The sequence below is a fragment of the Notamacropus eugenii genome, chromosome 4, assembly GCF_028372415.1.
Source record: "Notamacropus eugenii isolate mMacEug1 chromosome 4, mMacEug1.pri_v2, whole genome shotgun sequence".
Lineage (NCBI taxonomy): Eukaryota > Metazoa > Chordata > Mammalia > Diprotodontia > Macropodidae > Notamacropus > Notamacropus eugenii.
Window position 1 is genome coordinate 260,197,650 of NC_092875.1, and position 19,902 is coordinate 260,217,551.

General features: G+C 35.7%; 1 protein-coding gene and 1 long non-coding RNA gene across 2 annotated transcripts in view; one reads left to right on the top strand and one right to left on the bottom strand.

The window, feature by feature from the left end:
- Nucleotides 1-19,902, bottom strand: part of CCDC178 (coiled-coil domain containing 178) — a 622,621-nt gene that overhangs the window by 92,645 nt on the left and 510,074 nt on the right. The gene's annotated exons all lie outside the window — the stretch shown is intronic.
- On the top strand, nucleotides 2,973-6,796 carry LOC140498394 (uncharacterized). Its single transcript, XR_011965086.1, has 4 exons — nucleotides 2,973-3,053; nucleotides 3,772-3,865; nucleotides 4,974-5,108; nucleotides 6,624-6,796. It is a non-coding gene; the product is annotated as an uncharacterized lncRNA (long non-coding RNA).

A 19,902-nucleotide genomic window follows, 5' to 3' on the forward strand; every position in this document is an offset into this window, starting at 1 on the left:
ATGAAACTTAATTTCTTCATCTGGACTAGAGAGATTCTAAATTGCCTTCAAAAGCTGGATCTATGGTGTTATAATTATTGTATTCTCTGACTTTCCTACAAAATTTGCCAGCGTTGGCTATATCTCTTTTCTCCTTATCTTCTCTACTACTCCATTTCTTATGGTACCACTTCTACATGTGACAGCTCCTTTGATGACTCTGATTCACCCTAGCATGTTGCAAGGACTTTCTGTTTAGGAATTAGGAAGACAGAGACAAAAAACACACAACGTGAAAAGGCATGGATGAGTTGCAATCTGCATTGTTAGAAGTTCTCTCATCAGTTAGATCATAAAGATTCACTGAAGTATCCAAATATATTTATAGTTATATATTCATATAGAGAGATGTATTTACACCTGACCCCTCCTGGATCACTGCTTTGTCATGACAAAAGGGCTTGTGTAGCTCAATGAAACAATGAACTATGCCATCCAGGGTTACCTAAGATGGACAGATCATAGTGGAGAATTCTAACAAAATGTTATCCACTGTAGTAGGAAATGGCAAAACATTCTAATATCTTTTCCAAGAAAACCCCAATGATTGAAGGGTTTGATGTAGTATGGTCCATAAGGTCACAAAGAGTTGGACATGACTGAAAAACTGAACAATTTAAATCCCTGTGTAGACTATGCATAAATTAATTTGCAGATATGTCAATATTTAGATATAGTTATAACTATAATACAAATAAACAAAAATAGTATTGAAGAGTTCTATTTACCAGTTATGTTTTAAAAATAATGTAGATTCTAGAATAATGATATGATGTATAATAAATGTATGCAATTGTAAATTTATGCTATGCACATATATGACATGTGTCACATGTGACACTGTATTTGACAGGAACTAAACAATACTATGCATAGAGCATATATGTTAGTATGCATATGTATGTATATACACTGGATATTTAGATAATTCTATGAATTTGTGTGATCTAATAATGGAGGGACTCCCACCAGCACAAAACCAAGAATTTCAAGACCATCCATCCATACTTCCTCATCCAGTGTAACATTTGTCTCTATCCCCTTAAATTCTAAATAGAAGGCTCACCCAACTTACCAAGGGACCTTCTCTGGATCTCTTGTCGATGTATACACACACACATGTGTGTATATTATACATATGTGTATGCAACACACACATATGTATGTATATTATACATATATACACATGCAATATATTTATCAGGAGTATTGATATAACCAGAATAGTTTCCTTCAAAAACTTCCAAACATTTCAATTTTTCTTTAACCTTAGCTCTTCCTAAGATAAGTTGTTTTCATCATTAATTAACTTTTGAGGACAAATGAAGTCTATCAATTTAATGTCCAATGTAAAAACAAGTAGTTTCTTTTATTTGCTCTTTTTCAACATCCGAGGTATGCCTCATCACAGAGGATTTAATAAACAAATCTAGGTTGATATTATTTATATGCTTCATAATTCTGTAGTTTTTTAAAATCACATTTCTCTCTTTGACTCCATCTCATTGAACTAAAACTGTCATAGTAAAGGGTGTTATTATATACATAGTTGGTTATATTTGCTGTTATCGTATCAAAATGGACATGTATGATGAGGTAGAGAGAGGAGTCAAGGATCTGTCCAAAGTTATGAACCTGGATGACTGAAAAGATGGTGGTATCTTTGGCAAAAATAAGTAAGCTGAGAAATGTAGAGGGCATAAGTTTGGACTGGTCATAGTGTGAATTCTCATCTCAGGCTTTTTGCTTGGGGAGTTTGGGAATATGAAAATTTTAGTCTGTATCACAAACTTAGGGCTTCAATGGATTATTCAATTCTATTTAAAAATGAAACTTAGTAAGTGCCAATGAGGTATAGGTGCTGGAGATACAAAAATAAATAAGACAAGATCTCTTATCTTCATAAAGCATATAGTTTAATAGGATAAGTTACATCCAAAATAACAGTAGTCCAAACTGATCATGCATTAAATCCTTCACCTGCATTTCAGTCTGTAACCTTCAACTGATAACTCTACTTGGGTATCTTAATGGGACTTGAAATTCAACAATATCCAAAACTGAATTCATTATCTTTTCCTTAAATACATATTTGCAACTGCAGAATTATCTTGGACTTTGTTCTTCCTCCCACTTCCTACAATCAATCACTTATCAGTTCCTAGTTATTCTACTTTCTACCCTTGTGGATCAAGAATTAGGGAAAAAGACACATGCAAAGATAAATGTGAGACTTCATGATACACAATAAGTGTAAAATGAATTGTTCTATAAAGTGAGTGGTCATTATTAAAAAAGGGTGGGGTCTATATTCAGATTACTAATGTGTTGTCTCCCTAAGTCCTGATATCTTAGATGGTCAAAGACTGGTGGAGCAAATAATGCCAAAGTCATGAGTTATATCACTATAATATTTGGAAGACATGCATTGAAGAATAAAGGATTTTGAATTTTAGTCAGATGTTCTAGGTGTCAATCTTGTCTCTGTCACTTATTACCTTGGACAAGTCACTTAACTTAAGTAATCTGTAAGCCCTCTCTCTACTCTAAGGCTGCTTCTGTGATTTTAACTACTCCATTTTAGTGACTATTCAATCACTTATACCTAACTTGTTTACTTAGTAATGTGTGAGTCCTTGAATAGGAAAGAGCCTGAGAGATCATCTTGCTCAACTCCTCTGTTTCACAGATAAGGAAACAGACATGAAAAGAAATATGACTTACTCAAGATCACGGGAAAAAAGACTACAATCTGGGGCTCACTGAACAAGGACATTGTTCAAGGACACAGTGCTGACTCCCAACTAAAGAAAATCAAATGCAGTAGGAAACAAAGTATTTTTACACACAATGTTTATTATACTGCAACATGTTACTAACGCTGTTCATTGGAGGATATTTCAGTCACAGTCACTGACACAATAAACATTTATTAAACACCTACCATGCAAAGAAAGGTAAAAGATGATCAGGAGCACACAGTCCAATGGAGAAGACAACAGGAAAATAGCTATGTACGAACAAGCTACATACAAGCTATGTGTGAGATAATCAAAAGAGAGAAGGTATTAGCATTAAGGGGGGATAGGGAAAACCTTCTGGCAGAAGGTGAGATTTTAGCTGAGACTCGAAGCAAGTAAGGGAAGCCAGAAGGCAAAGACGAGGAGGGAAAGCATTCTAGGAATAGGGGACAGCAAGTGAAAATTCCTGGAATTGAGAGATGCAGTGTCTTGGTTGAAGAATATCAATGATTCCAGTGTCACTGGATCAAAGAATACGGAGGGAACTATAAAAAAATATAATAAGATTAGAAAGGGGTGTGTGTGTGTGTGTGTGTGTGTGTGTGTGTGTGTGTGTGTGTGTGAGAGAGAGAGAGAGAGAGAGAGACAGAGAGAGAGAGAGAGACAGAGAGAGAGAGAGACAGAGACAGAGAGAGAGAGAGAGAGAGAGAGAGAGAGAGAGAGAGAGAGAGAGAGAGAGAGAGAGAGAGAGAGAGATGGGGAGCTAGGTTATGAAAGGCTTTGAATGTCAAACAGAAAATTTTGTAGGAAGGCATTGGGGTTTATTGAGTGTGTGTGTGTGTGTGTGTGTGTGTGTGTGTGTGAGCTCTTGCATATTGTGGTCAGGCCTGCACATTTGAAAGATTACTTTGACAGCAGAGTAAAGGATGTAATGGTATAGGGAGAGACTTTTGGCTAGGAGATCAACCAGCTGATTATTGCAATAATCCAGGAATGTGGTGATGGGGGTCTGAACCAGGCAGTGTAAAAGGAGAGAAGTCACAGCAATGATGTCATCCTTTGAATACTAGCCCACTGCGAGGAAGGTATGCTCTCTGATTTGTCGGTTTGTTTTTCAAATATTTGTAATGAATTTCCTTTAATTTTTCTTCACACTCAGTGAACCTTGGTGATCAATGGTATATACTTGTGTGAAAAACAATTGGTTTACCAGGTGCAGCTTGTAACTGTGGAACCTCTAACTGACCCTAGAAAGGGGATTAAATGCTTGTCTCCATCATATTACAATAGTACTCTGGTCAATGGAGCTAACACCTTGAATTCTGTTTGGTTTTGCTTTTGGTATCTGAAGACCATGACCTGGTCTTCTATTGATCTGATGAGAAAATTACAGGGCTCCAACAAAGGCTAACTTAGGCATCTGATATACACATGAAATTCATTGTGGTTGTTGTCCTATTTTTCTGTCAGGTTTCTGCTTCCCCTTTTTCCATTATAAAAGATCTATTTTATAATGGGCTACTGATCAGACCTGCGATTCTAATGGCAGAATCCCAAAGGAAAACATGTTTCAGATGTAAAGTATTCCCTTCAGATTCCCTGGCAGTCGTAGGAGGGAGAAGAATTCCTTGATGTATGAAGTCACTGTCACCATTGTCAAAGCATAGTGGTGCAGGAAATGAACCACAAATAAAAGCAAAAGATTGTTTCTTCCATGGTATCTGAAGACTAGGGTTTGGGTCTCTAATATCTTTCAACACACAAACATAACAAGCAATATTGTACAACAGATATTTTTAACCCTTTTTGTGTGTTGTGGCCCCCTTTGACAGCTGAGTGAAGCCTAGAGTATGGACTCCTCAGAATAATGTTTTTAAATGCATATTATAAAATCCATAGGGTTGCAAAGGAAACCAATTATATTGAAATAGTTATCAAAAAAAATTCCATAAACCAAGTTTGCAGATTCTTGACATACAAGGAGAACCCAAATCAAATGTGTAATTCTCTCTAATGTTCATAGACATTATATGTGTGGTAAGTATGTATGTATGCTATGTATATGGATATCCTATAAACTAAAGCATACACATATGCCTTCGATATAGCATTCATATACAATATATGCATTTATCAATATGTAAGCATATGTATACAAGAATATACTTGTCAATCTTTCTATGTCCTCTACAGCATCAAGTCACATAAACTGCAGAAGATTCAGCAGACCCATAAGTTCCACCAAAAGCCATATCAAAGACTTCCTACTCAAGACCAACATGTAATTCTTCCAGAACCAACTCAACTCTAACAACCAGGACGATAAATGTAGCTCCCTTTTCTTTCCTTTAAAGAATTTTAGTATTCATATTTTTCTTCAAGAGTTCCTTAAGTCTAAATTAAACCACAAAAGTGCCAATAAAGCAATATTAAGAGTGGACTGAAATCCAGGAGAGCAAGAAAATTCAGAGATAGGTTAACATTCTTTACTTGCTCCTCATCCTTAAATCATGCTGCTGTGTTAAGGCATTAGAATGATCTAAGACAGGGTGTCATCTCTCATGCTGTACGGCATACATTACAATTTCTGAATTAGAGAACAGCTAGCCTGCAAATTATTATTTTAAGTACATATTCTCTGAGAGTTTAGATTTAGGTCAGGCATTCTAGTTACTACAGTATTTTCAGAATGGATATCTTAACCCTCTGCTATGAAAGGATAATCTTCAGGCTTCATATTATGAAAAACATTACTGGGGGAATTTCAAAATTTAACAGATTCCAAGGATGGGTTAATATCAAGAAATGAATTTATTTATCTTTGAAAATGGTACTTCATCTTTATGAGTGGCTGAAATGTGTCCCCCCCCCTTTTTAAAGCCAAGACTGTCTCAATATAAGTTGCAAATTCAAACATTCAGGCATGAAAGTCTTTTCCTTAAGTTGTTTTCAAGCTTCATCCTTTTTTCTGCAATAACTAAAGCAAAGCCACAGTAGCTGCAACCATTTGCATCTAAGGAAGAGATGTTTTGCTTTGGTGATATAGTTAATGAGTCTAAAAATATTCAGTATAATAATTCTGTCAAAGCCCCCACAGTCTCCTCAATGAGCAGAAGCCTGCAGGATTCCAATGGGGAGCCAAGTAATGAGCTCTCAGCATTCGCTCCCACACCGTCCAGGCGAAATGTACTCGGGCCTCTATGGTTCCACATCATTAGTAACATGAAACAAAGACACATGCTTGACTTTAATAAGCGACTAAAGTTGCTGGCTTACTAGGCTGTTACTGCACGTAAACTCTTATTTCAGTATGACAAAACAGTTCCTTGCAAACAGAAAGCAGGGAGGGCCTTGCCAAACAGAGTTGGGTTTAATTTAATGTGGCAAATGATTGAATGGAGTGGAAAAAAAGGACACAGGAAGTGATGAGTTTCTGACACGCTAAGTCTCCTGGGCTCTCTGCAGACTGCAGTCTCGCTGTTGGAGATGATGGTTACGGTGGGCTGCAGTGATCAGGCTATGGGCATATGTGACTGAGTTTTAGTTGATATTCTTGCAAGACAGGAAGTGAACAAGCTTATTTCCCACTGGGAAAGGTTCAGACATGATTAACTTGGGCATGACCAAATAGGTCAATAATATGACAATGAATTTCTAGCACTATAATTAAGTAGGAAAATCGGTATGATTTGTTCTCCTTGTTCTTCCCATACCAATAATGCATGGGCATGGATTAGTTTAGTCTTTCATTAAGTGAAATTGCATCGCTCCAATTTAAGATATTAAAAAGTAATTTGTTAATTTTATAAAATAACATGTAATATTTTGTTTTATCCTTTCTAGCTTATCTCTGCATGTTAAGATTGAAGAATTCATCTGGAGCTTCTGCATGCATACTAATTGTGGCAAAAGAGATATACCCACATCTCAGTAGATATTACATGTCTTATCATTAGAATAAAAAGATAGCAACATGGTAAAAATGAGGAGAAAGTAAAATTTAATATGAAATTTTGAGACATTTTCTTCATAATTACCTTCATTTCTCTTGTGTGTGTGTTTTTCTTTTTTTTTATCAACGTTATTAAGGGGGAAACAGCTGTTATTCTCTTGATACATTTTATTCTACTTTTATCCAAAAAAAGTCCATATATGCTGAATAATATAATTTTATTTGGAAGTGATCGTAGATAGTAAAATAATTATGCATTTTGGTATCTATAATTAAAGGGAAATTTTTAAAAAAAATTTTAAAAATCTACTCCAAACTGCTTTTTGTAACTATATCCCCTAAAAATAGCCTTCCATTTATTTGAACACATTCACTGACAGGAAATACTTTCCCTTTCGAGAAAACCTGTTCTACTGTTGAAAAGATCTAATCGTTATAAAGTTCTTTCCCATATTAAGCCAATTTCATCTTCCCAGTAACTGTTACCCATTGTTTTTTACATTATTCTCTAGAGCATCTCAGAATAAGTGTAATTCCTCTCCTTTTCAATTCTCCTTCACATATTTTCAGAAAGTTGCTATGACTCCTATTGACTCATACCATCGACTCACATGTCTACTTTTTCATTTCTACAAAGTTTTATGACAGTGATCTACACACATTATCAAGGACACCCTTAATGAAAATATGAAAAGGGAACAGATAGGCCTTCACAAGGACATTCTACTGGAGTCTGCATTTCTGTAGTCATTCAAATGATTGAAAGGCACATGGAATACAAAAATGCTTATTCTTTGTCAACAATTTTTGTTAAAAGCATTTGATTCAGTATTCCAAAATTCAGCCTTTAAATCTCTCCTCCAATGAGGGGGCTCATGCACATTTTAAGAAAACATAGCATCCCTTGATAAATGCAGCATTAGAGATCAAACATCAAGCTTTTGTTAAGCACCTACAATGTACCAGGTACCCAGCTAGCCATTGGGATTACAAAGTTAAAAGCAGAATACTCCCTACCCCAAAGGAATATGTTGTGTTCTATCATGCGAGACAAAAATATACATATCCATAGATAAACACAAAGCATATACAAAAGAGCTACAAGGTGATTTTGAGGGGGAATGAAACAATAGTGTGACTGGCCCTTGCAGAGCCTCCTAAATAAGATCCACTATCACTCGAAAGAATTCAGTCACTCCACACAGAAAAACTAAACGTATTAAAAATGAATACTCAGACATATATTCAATAACTGGTCCATCATTATCTCATTTTGGATAGACACTGAAGATAGATGCAAGATAATGGTCTAGGCCCAGAACTAGAAATATGAGGAATAAAGATTGGGTTTAAGAAAGAATACAGAGCTTTTACAATCCCAGACCTTTCCCCAAAATAACCACCATCACCACCGTGAAAACAGAATCCATATTTCTAAATGCCTGTGTTTTTCTGGGGGATGCTCTGTGCTGCAAGTCATGGAATACCACAACCTTTGAAGTTCTAATATTGCGTGTCACCCAAAGAACAATGGGGAAGAAAATGATGGATAGAAATAAGTTGGTCCATATGACCAGTGAGGAATTGTGCTTAAGTAGCAGAATAAAATATCATCTGAGAAATGCATGACTGATGAAGGTGGTGGGTCAAGCATGTATTAAGAGCTGTAGAGATAGCCAATGGACAGATCAGTTGGAATAGTCAAGTACCATGTCCCCCACATCTCCTCCAAAGATCTTCATGTCCAGACTAAACAATATCAATTCATTCAAATATTTCCCATATGGTTTTTACACTATTCAGAATCTCCTTTTTGAGATGTTCTCTACCATGACAATATTCCTCTTAAAAGTTAGCACTCAGAAGTAAGCACAATTGTCTAGATGGAATCTGACCATCATAGAGCAGAAGGGAACTATTTATCTCCTTTGAGCTAGACTTAGTGCTTTTGTTAATGAATTCTAAAATTGCATTAGCTATTTGGGGACCCACATCATACAATGGACTCATTGTGATTTTAGGATCAAATAAAATTTTTAGGTGTTTTTTTATACAAAATGTTGTTAATCTAGATCTCCCCTATTCTGTATTTTCCCAATTAATTTTTAAAAAATTTTTTTTAAAAAACCTAAATGGAAAACTTTACATCTGTTTTCGTTCAGTTTAATTTTTTAACCTTTCTGCTGCTATATCATGGAGAACATTTAAACCCAGATTCTGTCATCCAACATATTGGCTAATCTTCCTAGGTTTATTATCTAAAGTTTTTGCAATTTGATCCTCCACCTAAGTGCTTCTTTTTAAAAAAATTATGCATTGCAAAGACAAGGACAGAATCTTCTGATACACTGTTATAAATGCACCAGTAGATTGCTATGGATCCACTGATCAATACTCTTTGTGTACATTTATTTACATAACCCCTAACCATTTGTATTTCCCAGAACTCCACCATAAGTCCCCAATTTTTCCCTCTGTAGACTTTCTTGTTGACCTCATCAGTTCCCATAGATTCAATTTTCATATTTACGCTGATTATACATATATACACCCATGGGTATATACATTTGTTGTTGTTTGGTAATGTCCAATTCTTTGTGACCCTCTTTGAGGTTTTCTTGGCAAAGATACTGGAGTGATTTACTATTTCCTTCTGCAACTCATTTGAAAGGTGAGGAAACTGAGGCAAACAGAGTTAAATGACTTGCCCATGGTCACACAGCCAGTAAGTGTCGAAGGTCACATTTAAACTTAGGTCTTCCTGACTCTAGGGCCCATGCTCTATCCACTGTGTCGCCTATCTGACCTTGTATATAGATGTGTGTGTCTCATCCCCATCTCTCTAGTGAGCTTTAATCCAGCATTACCAATTATGCCTATTATACATTTCAAACAGGATATCCTTGCAACATCTCAAACTCAACATATCCAAAAGAGTTCATTATCATATGCCCCAAATCCAGCCTTCTTCCACACTTCCCTATATCTGTTAAAGGAATCACAAATATTCCATTCACTCAGATTTGTAAACTTGATCTTATCTCTGACTCAATTAGTCTCTCATTCCACATATCCAACCAGTTGCCAAATCTAGATGTTTCTACCTCGATAGTATTTCCTACTTTTGACTCATTCTCTCTACAAATAGTGAACACCTTAGTTCAGACCCTCATCACCCGTTGCCTAGATTATTGTAACAGCCTCCTAATTGTCCTGACACTGATCCATTCTCCTCACCATTGCCAGAGATCTCCTCTGGCTTCTCATTACCTCCAGAATAAAATATGAATTCCTCTATACAGTTTTTAAAGGCCTTCACAACCTTTTCACAATCCGGCTTCCCAGTTTTATTGTACTTTGTTCCCTCTTGGCCATGGCTACATAGCCAGATTGGGCCCCTCTTTTTCTCTCACAGGGCACTCCAGCTCTTGTCTTTCCCTAGATATCCACCATACCTGGGTTATACTTCCTCCTCACCTCTGCCTTTTATCTGTCTTTTAAGATGTAGATTAAGGACCATGTTTTTTTTGTGAGGTCTTTTCTGATTTTCTCAACTGTTAATGCCTTCCTGGTATTTACTCTAGCTTGTATTTAACAATTTTATATTTATTTTCTTTCTATTTATTCTTTATATACCTACAGTAGTTTTACTGTCTTCCCCATCAGACTGTAGGCTCCTTGCGAATAAATATTATTTCCCTCAATATGTCTTCATCCCCAGCACCTAGCCCAGTGCTTGACATAAAGTAGTTACTATTAATACTTACTGATGGACTGTTGGACTTCACCTGCTAAGATTCTGCTTAACTGTCGTCCCATCACACGTATTTGCTCATCTTATGAAAAGGCTGTCGTAAGAAACCCAGCTAAATGCCTTGTTGAAATCAATATATACTATTTTTATAATATTTCCCTTGTCTATCAATCTAGTGTCTTTAACAATAAATGGAAATAAGGGTAGCTTAACTTGGATTATTCTTAGCGAACTCATTTTAGTTCCTCATAATCAACTAAATATTTTCTATTTCTGTTTAAAAATCTATTCTAAAAATTTTCTTAGTATCGATGTTGTTTACTTATCCACAGTTTATGAACTTCATCTTTTTCATTTTTTTAAATGAAGATTTGCCTGTTTATGGTTTTCAACCACCTCTTCGTTCTCCCATGTCTCTTGTCATTCTGTCACTTAACATCACATCAATGAATTCTTTTGACATCATCGTAATCACATCAATAAATTCTTTCAGCACCCTTGACCTGGAGACAGCCCATTTAATCTGTCTGTCTGTTCTTTTATTATATTCATTCCTGTTTTGTACTGCAATTACTTCTTCACTGTTATTTTTCCTTTTTCTTTGAAGCCTACTTTCCTGGATGTAGAACAGAGAAGCAAGATAGGAAGTGGATATCTTTCTATCCTACTTACATCACCACAATCTTCTCCAAGTAGATGACTTGTCCTATAATTGTTGTTTATTTCATAATATAATTTTGAAAATCTTTTCTGTTTCTATTAGTATTCTTCTAAGCCTCCAGTTATTCTGGTTATTTACCTCACTGCCATCTTTATGGGTTCATGTCATTCTTGAGTATTCATCCTTCTGTCTTTTGCACCTAATCCAGTACTCAAGTGGATCTATGATTTCCAGTGTTGACACTCAATGTAGATTACAGGTTGTTAATGATTGACCATCTTCTGCTGCTCTTGCTCATGATCCTCCATAAGTCACTCAACTTCTCTGTGCCCTCAGGCAGTTCCCTAAGAAGACAAGTCATAGAGGAGACCATCTCCATTGATAGAGGAAGCTCTTCATCAGAAGCTTCCTACACTGGTGAAATCATAGGTCATGTTAAAACATATACATAGCCATGCATACACATACTCTCTATTGGTTGTCCACTTAACTGCTTCATAACCTAGATAATATGCATTCCTAATCTACTTTTTTATTTGTTTTCCTGTGTGGATGGTGAGGTCTCTTCCATGGTGAGAGATCTCTTCTAGAAGATTCTGCACTGATTTGGAATTTGATGAGTGGAGCATGATGTTGTCCAAGATCTGGAACATATGGGAGACCCCACTATCCATCAGAAAACTGTTCAACTCAGACTCTGGAATAGATTTTGCTTTCCTAAATAAAATTCTCCATTTTTATACTCAATAAACACAGTGATATTTCACTTTCCCTACATTTTTGAGTTAATTGTGTGATAGTAAAGCTGTGGTATACTTTGGAATATAACCAGCAAAAGCTTGCCTATTCACAGTAAAACTGTCATTGAGGGTGCTTTTTATGAATGTGTAGGTTATTCTCATAAAAATTTACATAAAGGTTTGTAGTTCTCGACATCTTTTCTTTTTTTTTTTTTCGGTCAGTCACTGTTTTTCAGATCTAAGACTCTCCCTCCATACCTTTATTTCCTTTCTCCTTCAGATTGTTTGTGAAGTGATCCCTCAATACCAATTCAATCATGTCCTTCAGGATGGATCTATGCTATATCCGGTTGATCTAATCTATGTTGCTTTTTTTTACTCTCTTACATTTAGTACCATTTATACTGCTTTATTAAAAGAAAAAAAAATACCTCAAACTTTCATGTTGAGTATGAAAGTGGTAGCCCTCCTGTTCTTTCTGATTAAAAGGATTTGTTCAAATAAATCTTTGGAAAACTTTTCCATTATTCTGTCTTTGGTTCTTCTTCCACTTTCATCCTCAAATGGCTTAAGGATGGATTTTCTTACCAAGATTTTTTTCAACCAGTCTTTCACTCTTTAGCTTCTTGATGTTTTTATGAGGCAAACTACACCAATCCACTGTTATCATTTTATGTGAGATTTTACAAATGAGGTTATATTTTAGACAGTTATTGCATTGACTGCTATATCTCCCCAATTAGCAAATAAGTCATGTATTTACTAATTAAAGTGATTTTATGTTCTTTTTACTCTTATCACAATTGATTTCTGTTAAACTTTTCTGTGAAATTATTTGTTTGTGTCTATGTCCTTTATGCCATTCCTATCTCATTTTTATCAGTAACTTGTTTAAATAGATCTGAATAGAGTTATTTTAATTGCACGTCATATCTTTTCCTCCTTTTTATTCTTTCTTCTGGCTTCATATAAATTTTTACTTTCTCTAACAAGTTGGTGGTCTGAGTATATACATGTGACTGATTCAGAAATAATTTTAAAATTATTAATGAGACAAAAGTACATGGTCAGTCAAAATCTGGATTACTCAATGACATTGATTTCTTTAGATACTTCTCCCTTTAATCCTGCATTGAGAATATTTAAGATTGTATGGAATATATTTTGAGAGCCTCCAATCCCTCATGAACTAATTTTCTTTTTAGAATCTCTATCTTTGCCATCACATTTTTCTTTTCTCTGAATTTTAAGGAAATTATTTCAATAAAGACTTGCTTACAGAACTGCTCATATCAAACTTTCCTCTCTTAATTATTAGAAACTCTCATTCTCCCTAAGGTTCCCATCATATTCATATCACCAATTGATTTGTTGTCAGTGACCATTAAAAGTCTTAAGTCATAATTTCTCTTGTTGCTTCCTTTACTTTCAGAATAATAAAATTGTCAAAAAGGCAAATAAAAAAAATTATCAGATGCTTTGCTGTTTAGCAGAATGCCACTACTAATCTCAGATTCCTAAATGGTTGAATACATCAACATACTAGACATACTCCACGTAAGATTTCAATTACCATGTCATTTCACAGTAATGTTTTTCATGCATTATTACCAAACCCTATCATAAAATCATGGGACCCCATGGCCGCACTTTGCCAACTTCCCATTTATGACACTGTTATTATGGTATTGCAGTTTGATTTTACCCAATATTAAGTTTTTCAGAAAAAAAAAATGTTAGGCTTGTAGCTTTATATTTTTCTGTGACTGTTTTGTAATCTGCACTCTGAATCCCTTACGCTGTTACTCATCACATTGATCGGAGTTCTTAATTATTGCAAAGTCTTTACCATATTGTAGTCTTTGTGTAATTTTTTCTCCTGGTTCTATTCACTTTACTCTGTATCAATTCATACAAGTCTTTCCAGTTTTCTTTGAAATCACCTCCTTTATAATTTCTTATAGCGCAGTGTTCCATCATATTGATAGGCTATAAATTATTTAGCTGTTCCCCAATTTATGAATACATTCTTAGATTCCTATTCTTTGCAATCTCAAAAAAGGTCTATCAATATTTTTGTACATCCTTAGAGTCTGTTTTGCTTAGGACCAATCCCTCCTCTAATCTACCCTCCTGTAATTCTCCCACTCCCTTCTTTCATTTTCTTCCTATAACTGCTACTCTTTCCCTCCCAATTTGATTTACATATATATTTTTTTCTTTTGTTCATTAAAAAGGTCATTTCCTGATTACTTCTTAAAGAGGCCCATTCCCTGAAAGGGTGTCACTTCACTCTAAGTGAGTACCTGAATAGAGCTTAGTCAAAAGAGGCCAAAGTCTCCCATTGCATCCTGGGCCATCTCCTGTCATCCTGAGGAATATCTGGTCACTGGATCCAGATAACTCAGTAGGAGAAAGTGAGGCTGGTGACACTTGCACAACCCTTCCTCACTCAAAACTAAGTCAAGTGGAAGTCATGTCATCATTTTTCTGATGTCATGGTCTTCTTTGAAAATGGAGGAACACAAACAAATTTACCCATTGAGTAAAAAGTATTTTTGTACCCAAAACTGTATGCCTTCTTCCCTCTTTTAACCAGTTCTAATGAGAATGAGGTTCACGTGTCAGTCACTCTTCCTTATTCCTTTCTCCTTGACTATATAGATGTCTGCTTAAGCACCCTGATTATATGAGATTATTTCTCCTAACATTCTTTTTCATTCCCTCTCCCCAATGTATTCCTATTCCACCTCTTTTTCTCTTCTATTAAAATCATTAAAATTAAAATAATAGAACTACTCTCAGGGCTTCTATCTCCTCTATGGTTCCTTATGAAAAGCTACCTAAGAGATATATCTCTCCATATTAGAATATTTGCAGTATATCCTTTTAATCCTTTATCATTGTTTGTACATGTTTCCTTTTTATATTTCTCTTAACTCTTGTATTTAAAATTCAAAATTTCTGCATAATTTTAGCCTTCTCATCAGGAATGTTTTAAAATCCTCTATTTCATTACAAATTAGTTCTCCCTTCCCCCCATGGGATTATACTTAGTTTTACTAAATAAGTTAAGTTATTCTTGGCTATAAGAATACTTTCCTCTCTGGAATATTGTATTCCAAGCTTTCTGTTTCTTCACAGTGGTAGCTGCTAAATCATGTAGGATCTTCTCTGTGTCTCCTCCTTACTTGAATTCTTTCTGGGTACGTAATAGTATTCTTTTTTTAACCTGGAAGCTCTTGAAGTCTATTCCTGTGTATTCTTATCATTAAGTTTCTTTCAGGTGGTAACCAATGGATTTTTTTCTATTTCTATTTTGCCCTCAGGTTCTAAGTTATCTGGGAATTTTAAAAAATGATTTCTTGAATTATGATACCTAGGCTCTTGTTTTCATCATGATGTTCATGATGAAATTTAATGATTCTTAATTTTAATGATTTAATTTAATGATTTAATGATTCTTAAATATTTTCTCCCATAGATCAGTTGTTTTTGTAATGAGACGTTTCATATTTTCTTCTTTATTTTGTACTTTTAACTTTGTTTCAATATTTATTATTGTCTCGTAGAGTCATTGGCTTGTATTTATTCCATTCTAATTTTCAGGGAGTTTGTTGTATGGGGTAAAGTTTTATACTTCTTGGGCCAAACTGTTAGTAATTTTTCAAGGACATATGCAGTGTTCAGAGATGCCCAGAAACACTAGTAAGAAGGCTTGCTGAGTCTTTTCAGTGCTGTTCATTCACCTTTGTTATCCATACCCAACTCTCATGTGTGGCTTCAAGAAGCTATAGCATATGTAGCAGCCACACTCTGGTAAAACTATCTTGGTAGATGGGCTAAACCAGACTGAGGGTAACTGACAGACCTCAAACCCCTTGTTAGGGTAGTTAGAGTAGTTAGGGGAATGTCTGCTTCAAGCATGTGAAAACTTTCCCCAACAGAGGGGTGGATGAGCACAATTTGTTCTGACTTAGAATTTGGTCAGACATGGAAGACTCCAAGGTCATCCTCTGCATCCTGGAATACTGAAGGTCATCTTGCGTTTTGTCTTACTACTGGACATTGATGATCCTGGAAGAAAGAGTAAGGCTGACAACTTTGCGCAACTCTGCCTCACTTCAATCCAATTCATGTATAAACCAAGACATTACCCCATGATATCGCTGATCCTTTTCAAAAATGAAGAATGAACAAACAATAGTTTTTTACATCCTTTTTTATAGTTGTTCTTCGTTATCTAATTCTTTCCTATAATACTCTCATTCCATTAACAAGAATATTTTAAGCTGATTTTAAACTCCTGCTTCATCTCTTCTAGAAATTCTAGTTGACTTTGTGTCCAAGCTTTGTTTTTCTGTGAGACTTTGCTTATAGTTGTTTTGGAGTCATTGTCTTCTTTAGGATTTGTATCTTAAGCATTCTTGCTGCCATCATGGCTCTATATTTTGGTATTTCTTTCTGTTTGCTTATTCTTCCAGCTTCCTTCCTGACTTCAGACTTGATGTTAGATCCAGGCTTTGTGCACTTCTGGAGGGAAGATCTGGGTTGATGTTTTTCCTTCTTTCTTGGCGCACTGAGTGTTGTGTTATTCTAGGATCTCAGTGATAACTTAGGCTGGGAACCTGCAAGCTTTCAGTTTTCCCACAGTGGTCTGATCCAAAGCAAAGTCTGATTGCTGCCTCCCTGTTCTGAGGAATAGTAGACTACTGCTGGACTCAGTCCCTATCAGCCAGATGGGAAACTGTACTGATTATGAGTCCCAGAACTGCAACTTTCCTTTGAATCTGAGATTCCTGGCCTAGTTGTTCCTCTGCTGGCTTCAAACTGGGCTAGAATCTGGAACTTAGATATTGCTCTGCTCTTGGAATATGAGCTACACAGCAGCTACTTGCTTCCCAGCCTCATCTCCACTGCAGGGAGTGGGCATGGATGTCTTCTACTCTAGATTTGTGATGCAGAACTGGTTAGCAAGTAACAAAGCTGCCAGTTCACGTCTGTCCTCCTCTTGGTGCCCAAGTGTCTGAGACTACTGTTTACCTTGGTACATAACTTCTCCTGGTGCTAAAATGGCATTCCTAGACAGATCACATCCCCAAAGTCTGCAGAATCTGTGTCACTGTACCAACCTGGGCTGGAAACAAAAACTAGTCAATGTGACTTACTTTTGAATTTCCCAGTTAGAGTTTGGTCTGGTGCATTTTCTAGGTCTATTTGTAGGAGTTTTGAGAGGAAGCTCACTGTTACTGAATCCTGATACTTTGCCATCTTGGCTCTCAGTTGTATACCTTTTTAACATACAGAACTTTCCTTTTTGCTTTTACAAATGACATAAGCATTATTTGGACAAAGTATGCATTATATTTAGACATACACAGACCCTTATAAAAGTATTGTCTGAACATTTTTCATGAACCTAACATGTATGTTCAGATGGATATTGTGAATTGAATGCATATGGCCTTTATTACTAGAAGATAGTAAGATAAGTGGCTTTCAGAGAAAGAAAAAAAGGATAAGCCACCAAATATAGAGGAAGAAAATATGGAAAATTATAGAATTTTAGAGTTGGAAGGGAATTTAAAGATCATCTCATGTAACTGACCCATTTTACAGAAGAAGAAATTGAGGTCTTTCTGATGAAGTGAATTGCCTGAGACCATACAACTAGTTAGCAACAAGGCCTTGGACAAGGTGTCCTAATTCCTGGTCCTGTGATCTTTTCACTCTAGCCTATTGCTACTCAATGGAATAAAAAAAAAAAAAACCCACAAGAAGCAATACTGGGATAGTGGAAGATGAGAGAGAAGAATAAAAAGTGCCAGGGGACTGGGAGTGGAAAGAAGCACCCTCATTAGCTAAATACAATATGCAAGGTTCCATTTTTTTTATTTTGCATAATGGAGTGTGCTACTGCATGAAATTACAGGACGTGTGAAGTTCACTAATAGAAACCAAATGGCCACAGTACCTATATATACCTCTTAATGGACTTAATCCTTCCAATGAATCGCTCACTTTTTAGAGGAGCATGTTGTAAATAGAACCCTAATGCCCTGAAAGAATTCATGCCCTTGCAAAAGAAGATGAGCTTCCTTCCTTCTAATTGGTAGGATTTCTAGGATAAGGTCTTTCTCTTTTCTCCACATTCTTTACATAATACTCTAGGAGAAACAGATTTGTTCATATCATTCTTTAAATCACTTACCTCCTTTAGTTTTCTAAAAGTGTTATAACAAACCAGAAAACTGGAATGAAATTAGGAACTTGATTTTGAGAAAAGTAGAGAACTGCCCAGTAGAAACCTACCAGATTAGACACAAAAATATTCAATTTTGGGGGGCTTAAACTGAAGAAATTTTTTTTGAGAGTCTACAATATCTCCCTTGCCTATATCTTGATATTGTATAGGTCTTTGGAATACTTGGGATGTTATGTTTTCTGTATAAATTGATGAAGCTCAAATAAATAAGTTAATTTTTTAAAAAAGAAAATCATAACCTTATTAGTTAACATCTATCATATGATTTGATAGTATACTTGATGATATAATACATAAACTAGAGGTCCACTCTCAAAATGCCAATAATTTAATAGAAAGGGGGAAAAAGCATACCCAATAGCCAGGGCAATTGCTAAATATGAACATAGATAGTCAATGATATAAGTAGCTTTAGTATTCTTTTCAGTAAGTAGAGCACTCAAAGTTTCCCTAGGAGAAATATTTGAACTTCTTGTTACTTTTTAAAAATATAATATATTTGTAATTTAAATTGTTGAGCCGTTGCTTGGGGCAGATCATATTTACTGACAAATGACACCATTTGCAACATTTTCAGTATGAGAAAGTGCAGTGTGAATATTAAAAGAGATGATCAAACTCCAGGGGTACTCAGAGATCAGAAATGGAAAAGGCTTAACTACCTGCCACTCTTCTATCTCTTTTCCTAGGGATAGTACCAGGACAGCTAAATAATCTTAACCATTCTGACCAGGAGACTAAATACCATCAGTAGAAATGGAAATTGATAAGAAAATGTACTTATCTAGAGATACACTAAGATCTTAAAGCTCCCACACAAGCAGACAAACGTTTATTGAGTGTTTACCTATGTGTCAGGTGCTATGCTAAGTGCTGAGAACGCATGATGACATGGCCAGTCTGGTTGGGGGGAGCATCTTCTAGAGGACTTTAGGTACATGAAATTATTTGAACCGAAATTGAAAAGTTAGGTAATGAATCCAAGGGTATCTATTTTTGAGGTCTAGTAAGAAATTTGAGGGAAGCAGTTAGGTGGTTCAGTGGCCTGCAGTCAAGAAGATCTGGGCTCAAATCCAGCTTTAGATGCTTAACTAGCTATGTGACTCTGGGCAAGTCACTTAACCCTTTTTGCCTCAGTTTTCTCATCTGTAAAATGAGCTGAAGAAGTAAATGGCAAACCACTCTACTATCTTTGCTAAGAAACCCCATGAACAGTACTTAAGCACTGTGGTCCACAGGGTCATAATCAGATATAACTGAACAACAACAACAACAATTGTATGATTACATTACTTTTAGAACTGAAAAACATAATGAGGCTCTGCAGTCATGAATCTAGTAAGTGAACCATGGAAGGTGTGAACCTAGGCTTTTGTTATTGCTTTGTGGTTGGTTTTTTCCCCATTCTAAATCCACTGTTATTTCTACTGTTCCAAACTTTCAGAAAGATGTGGGAACATCTTAGTAGAGCCTTAGAACAACAGTGGATGGATGATCCCAGTCTAGGCACCAATACTGAAAAATTATCAAAATACTCTAGGTGTACACAGCCTTCTGAACGATGTCCCCCTGAAGTTTCCCCTGTAATTACTACGCCAGGTGGTTTAATGTTGTGTTGTTTTTTTTTTGTCATCCTCACCAATAGTTTCCCTGATTCAGTTGACATAACAGTTGTTTGAGAATCCTCCTATCATCTAGTTCTAAAATATTCTACCCTTTACAACTGGGTTATATGGGGCAACTTTCTTTT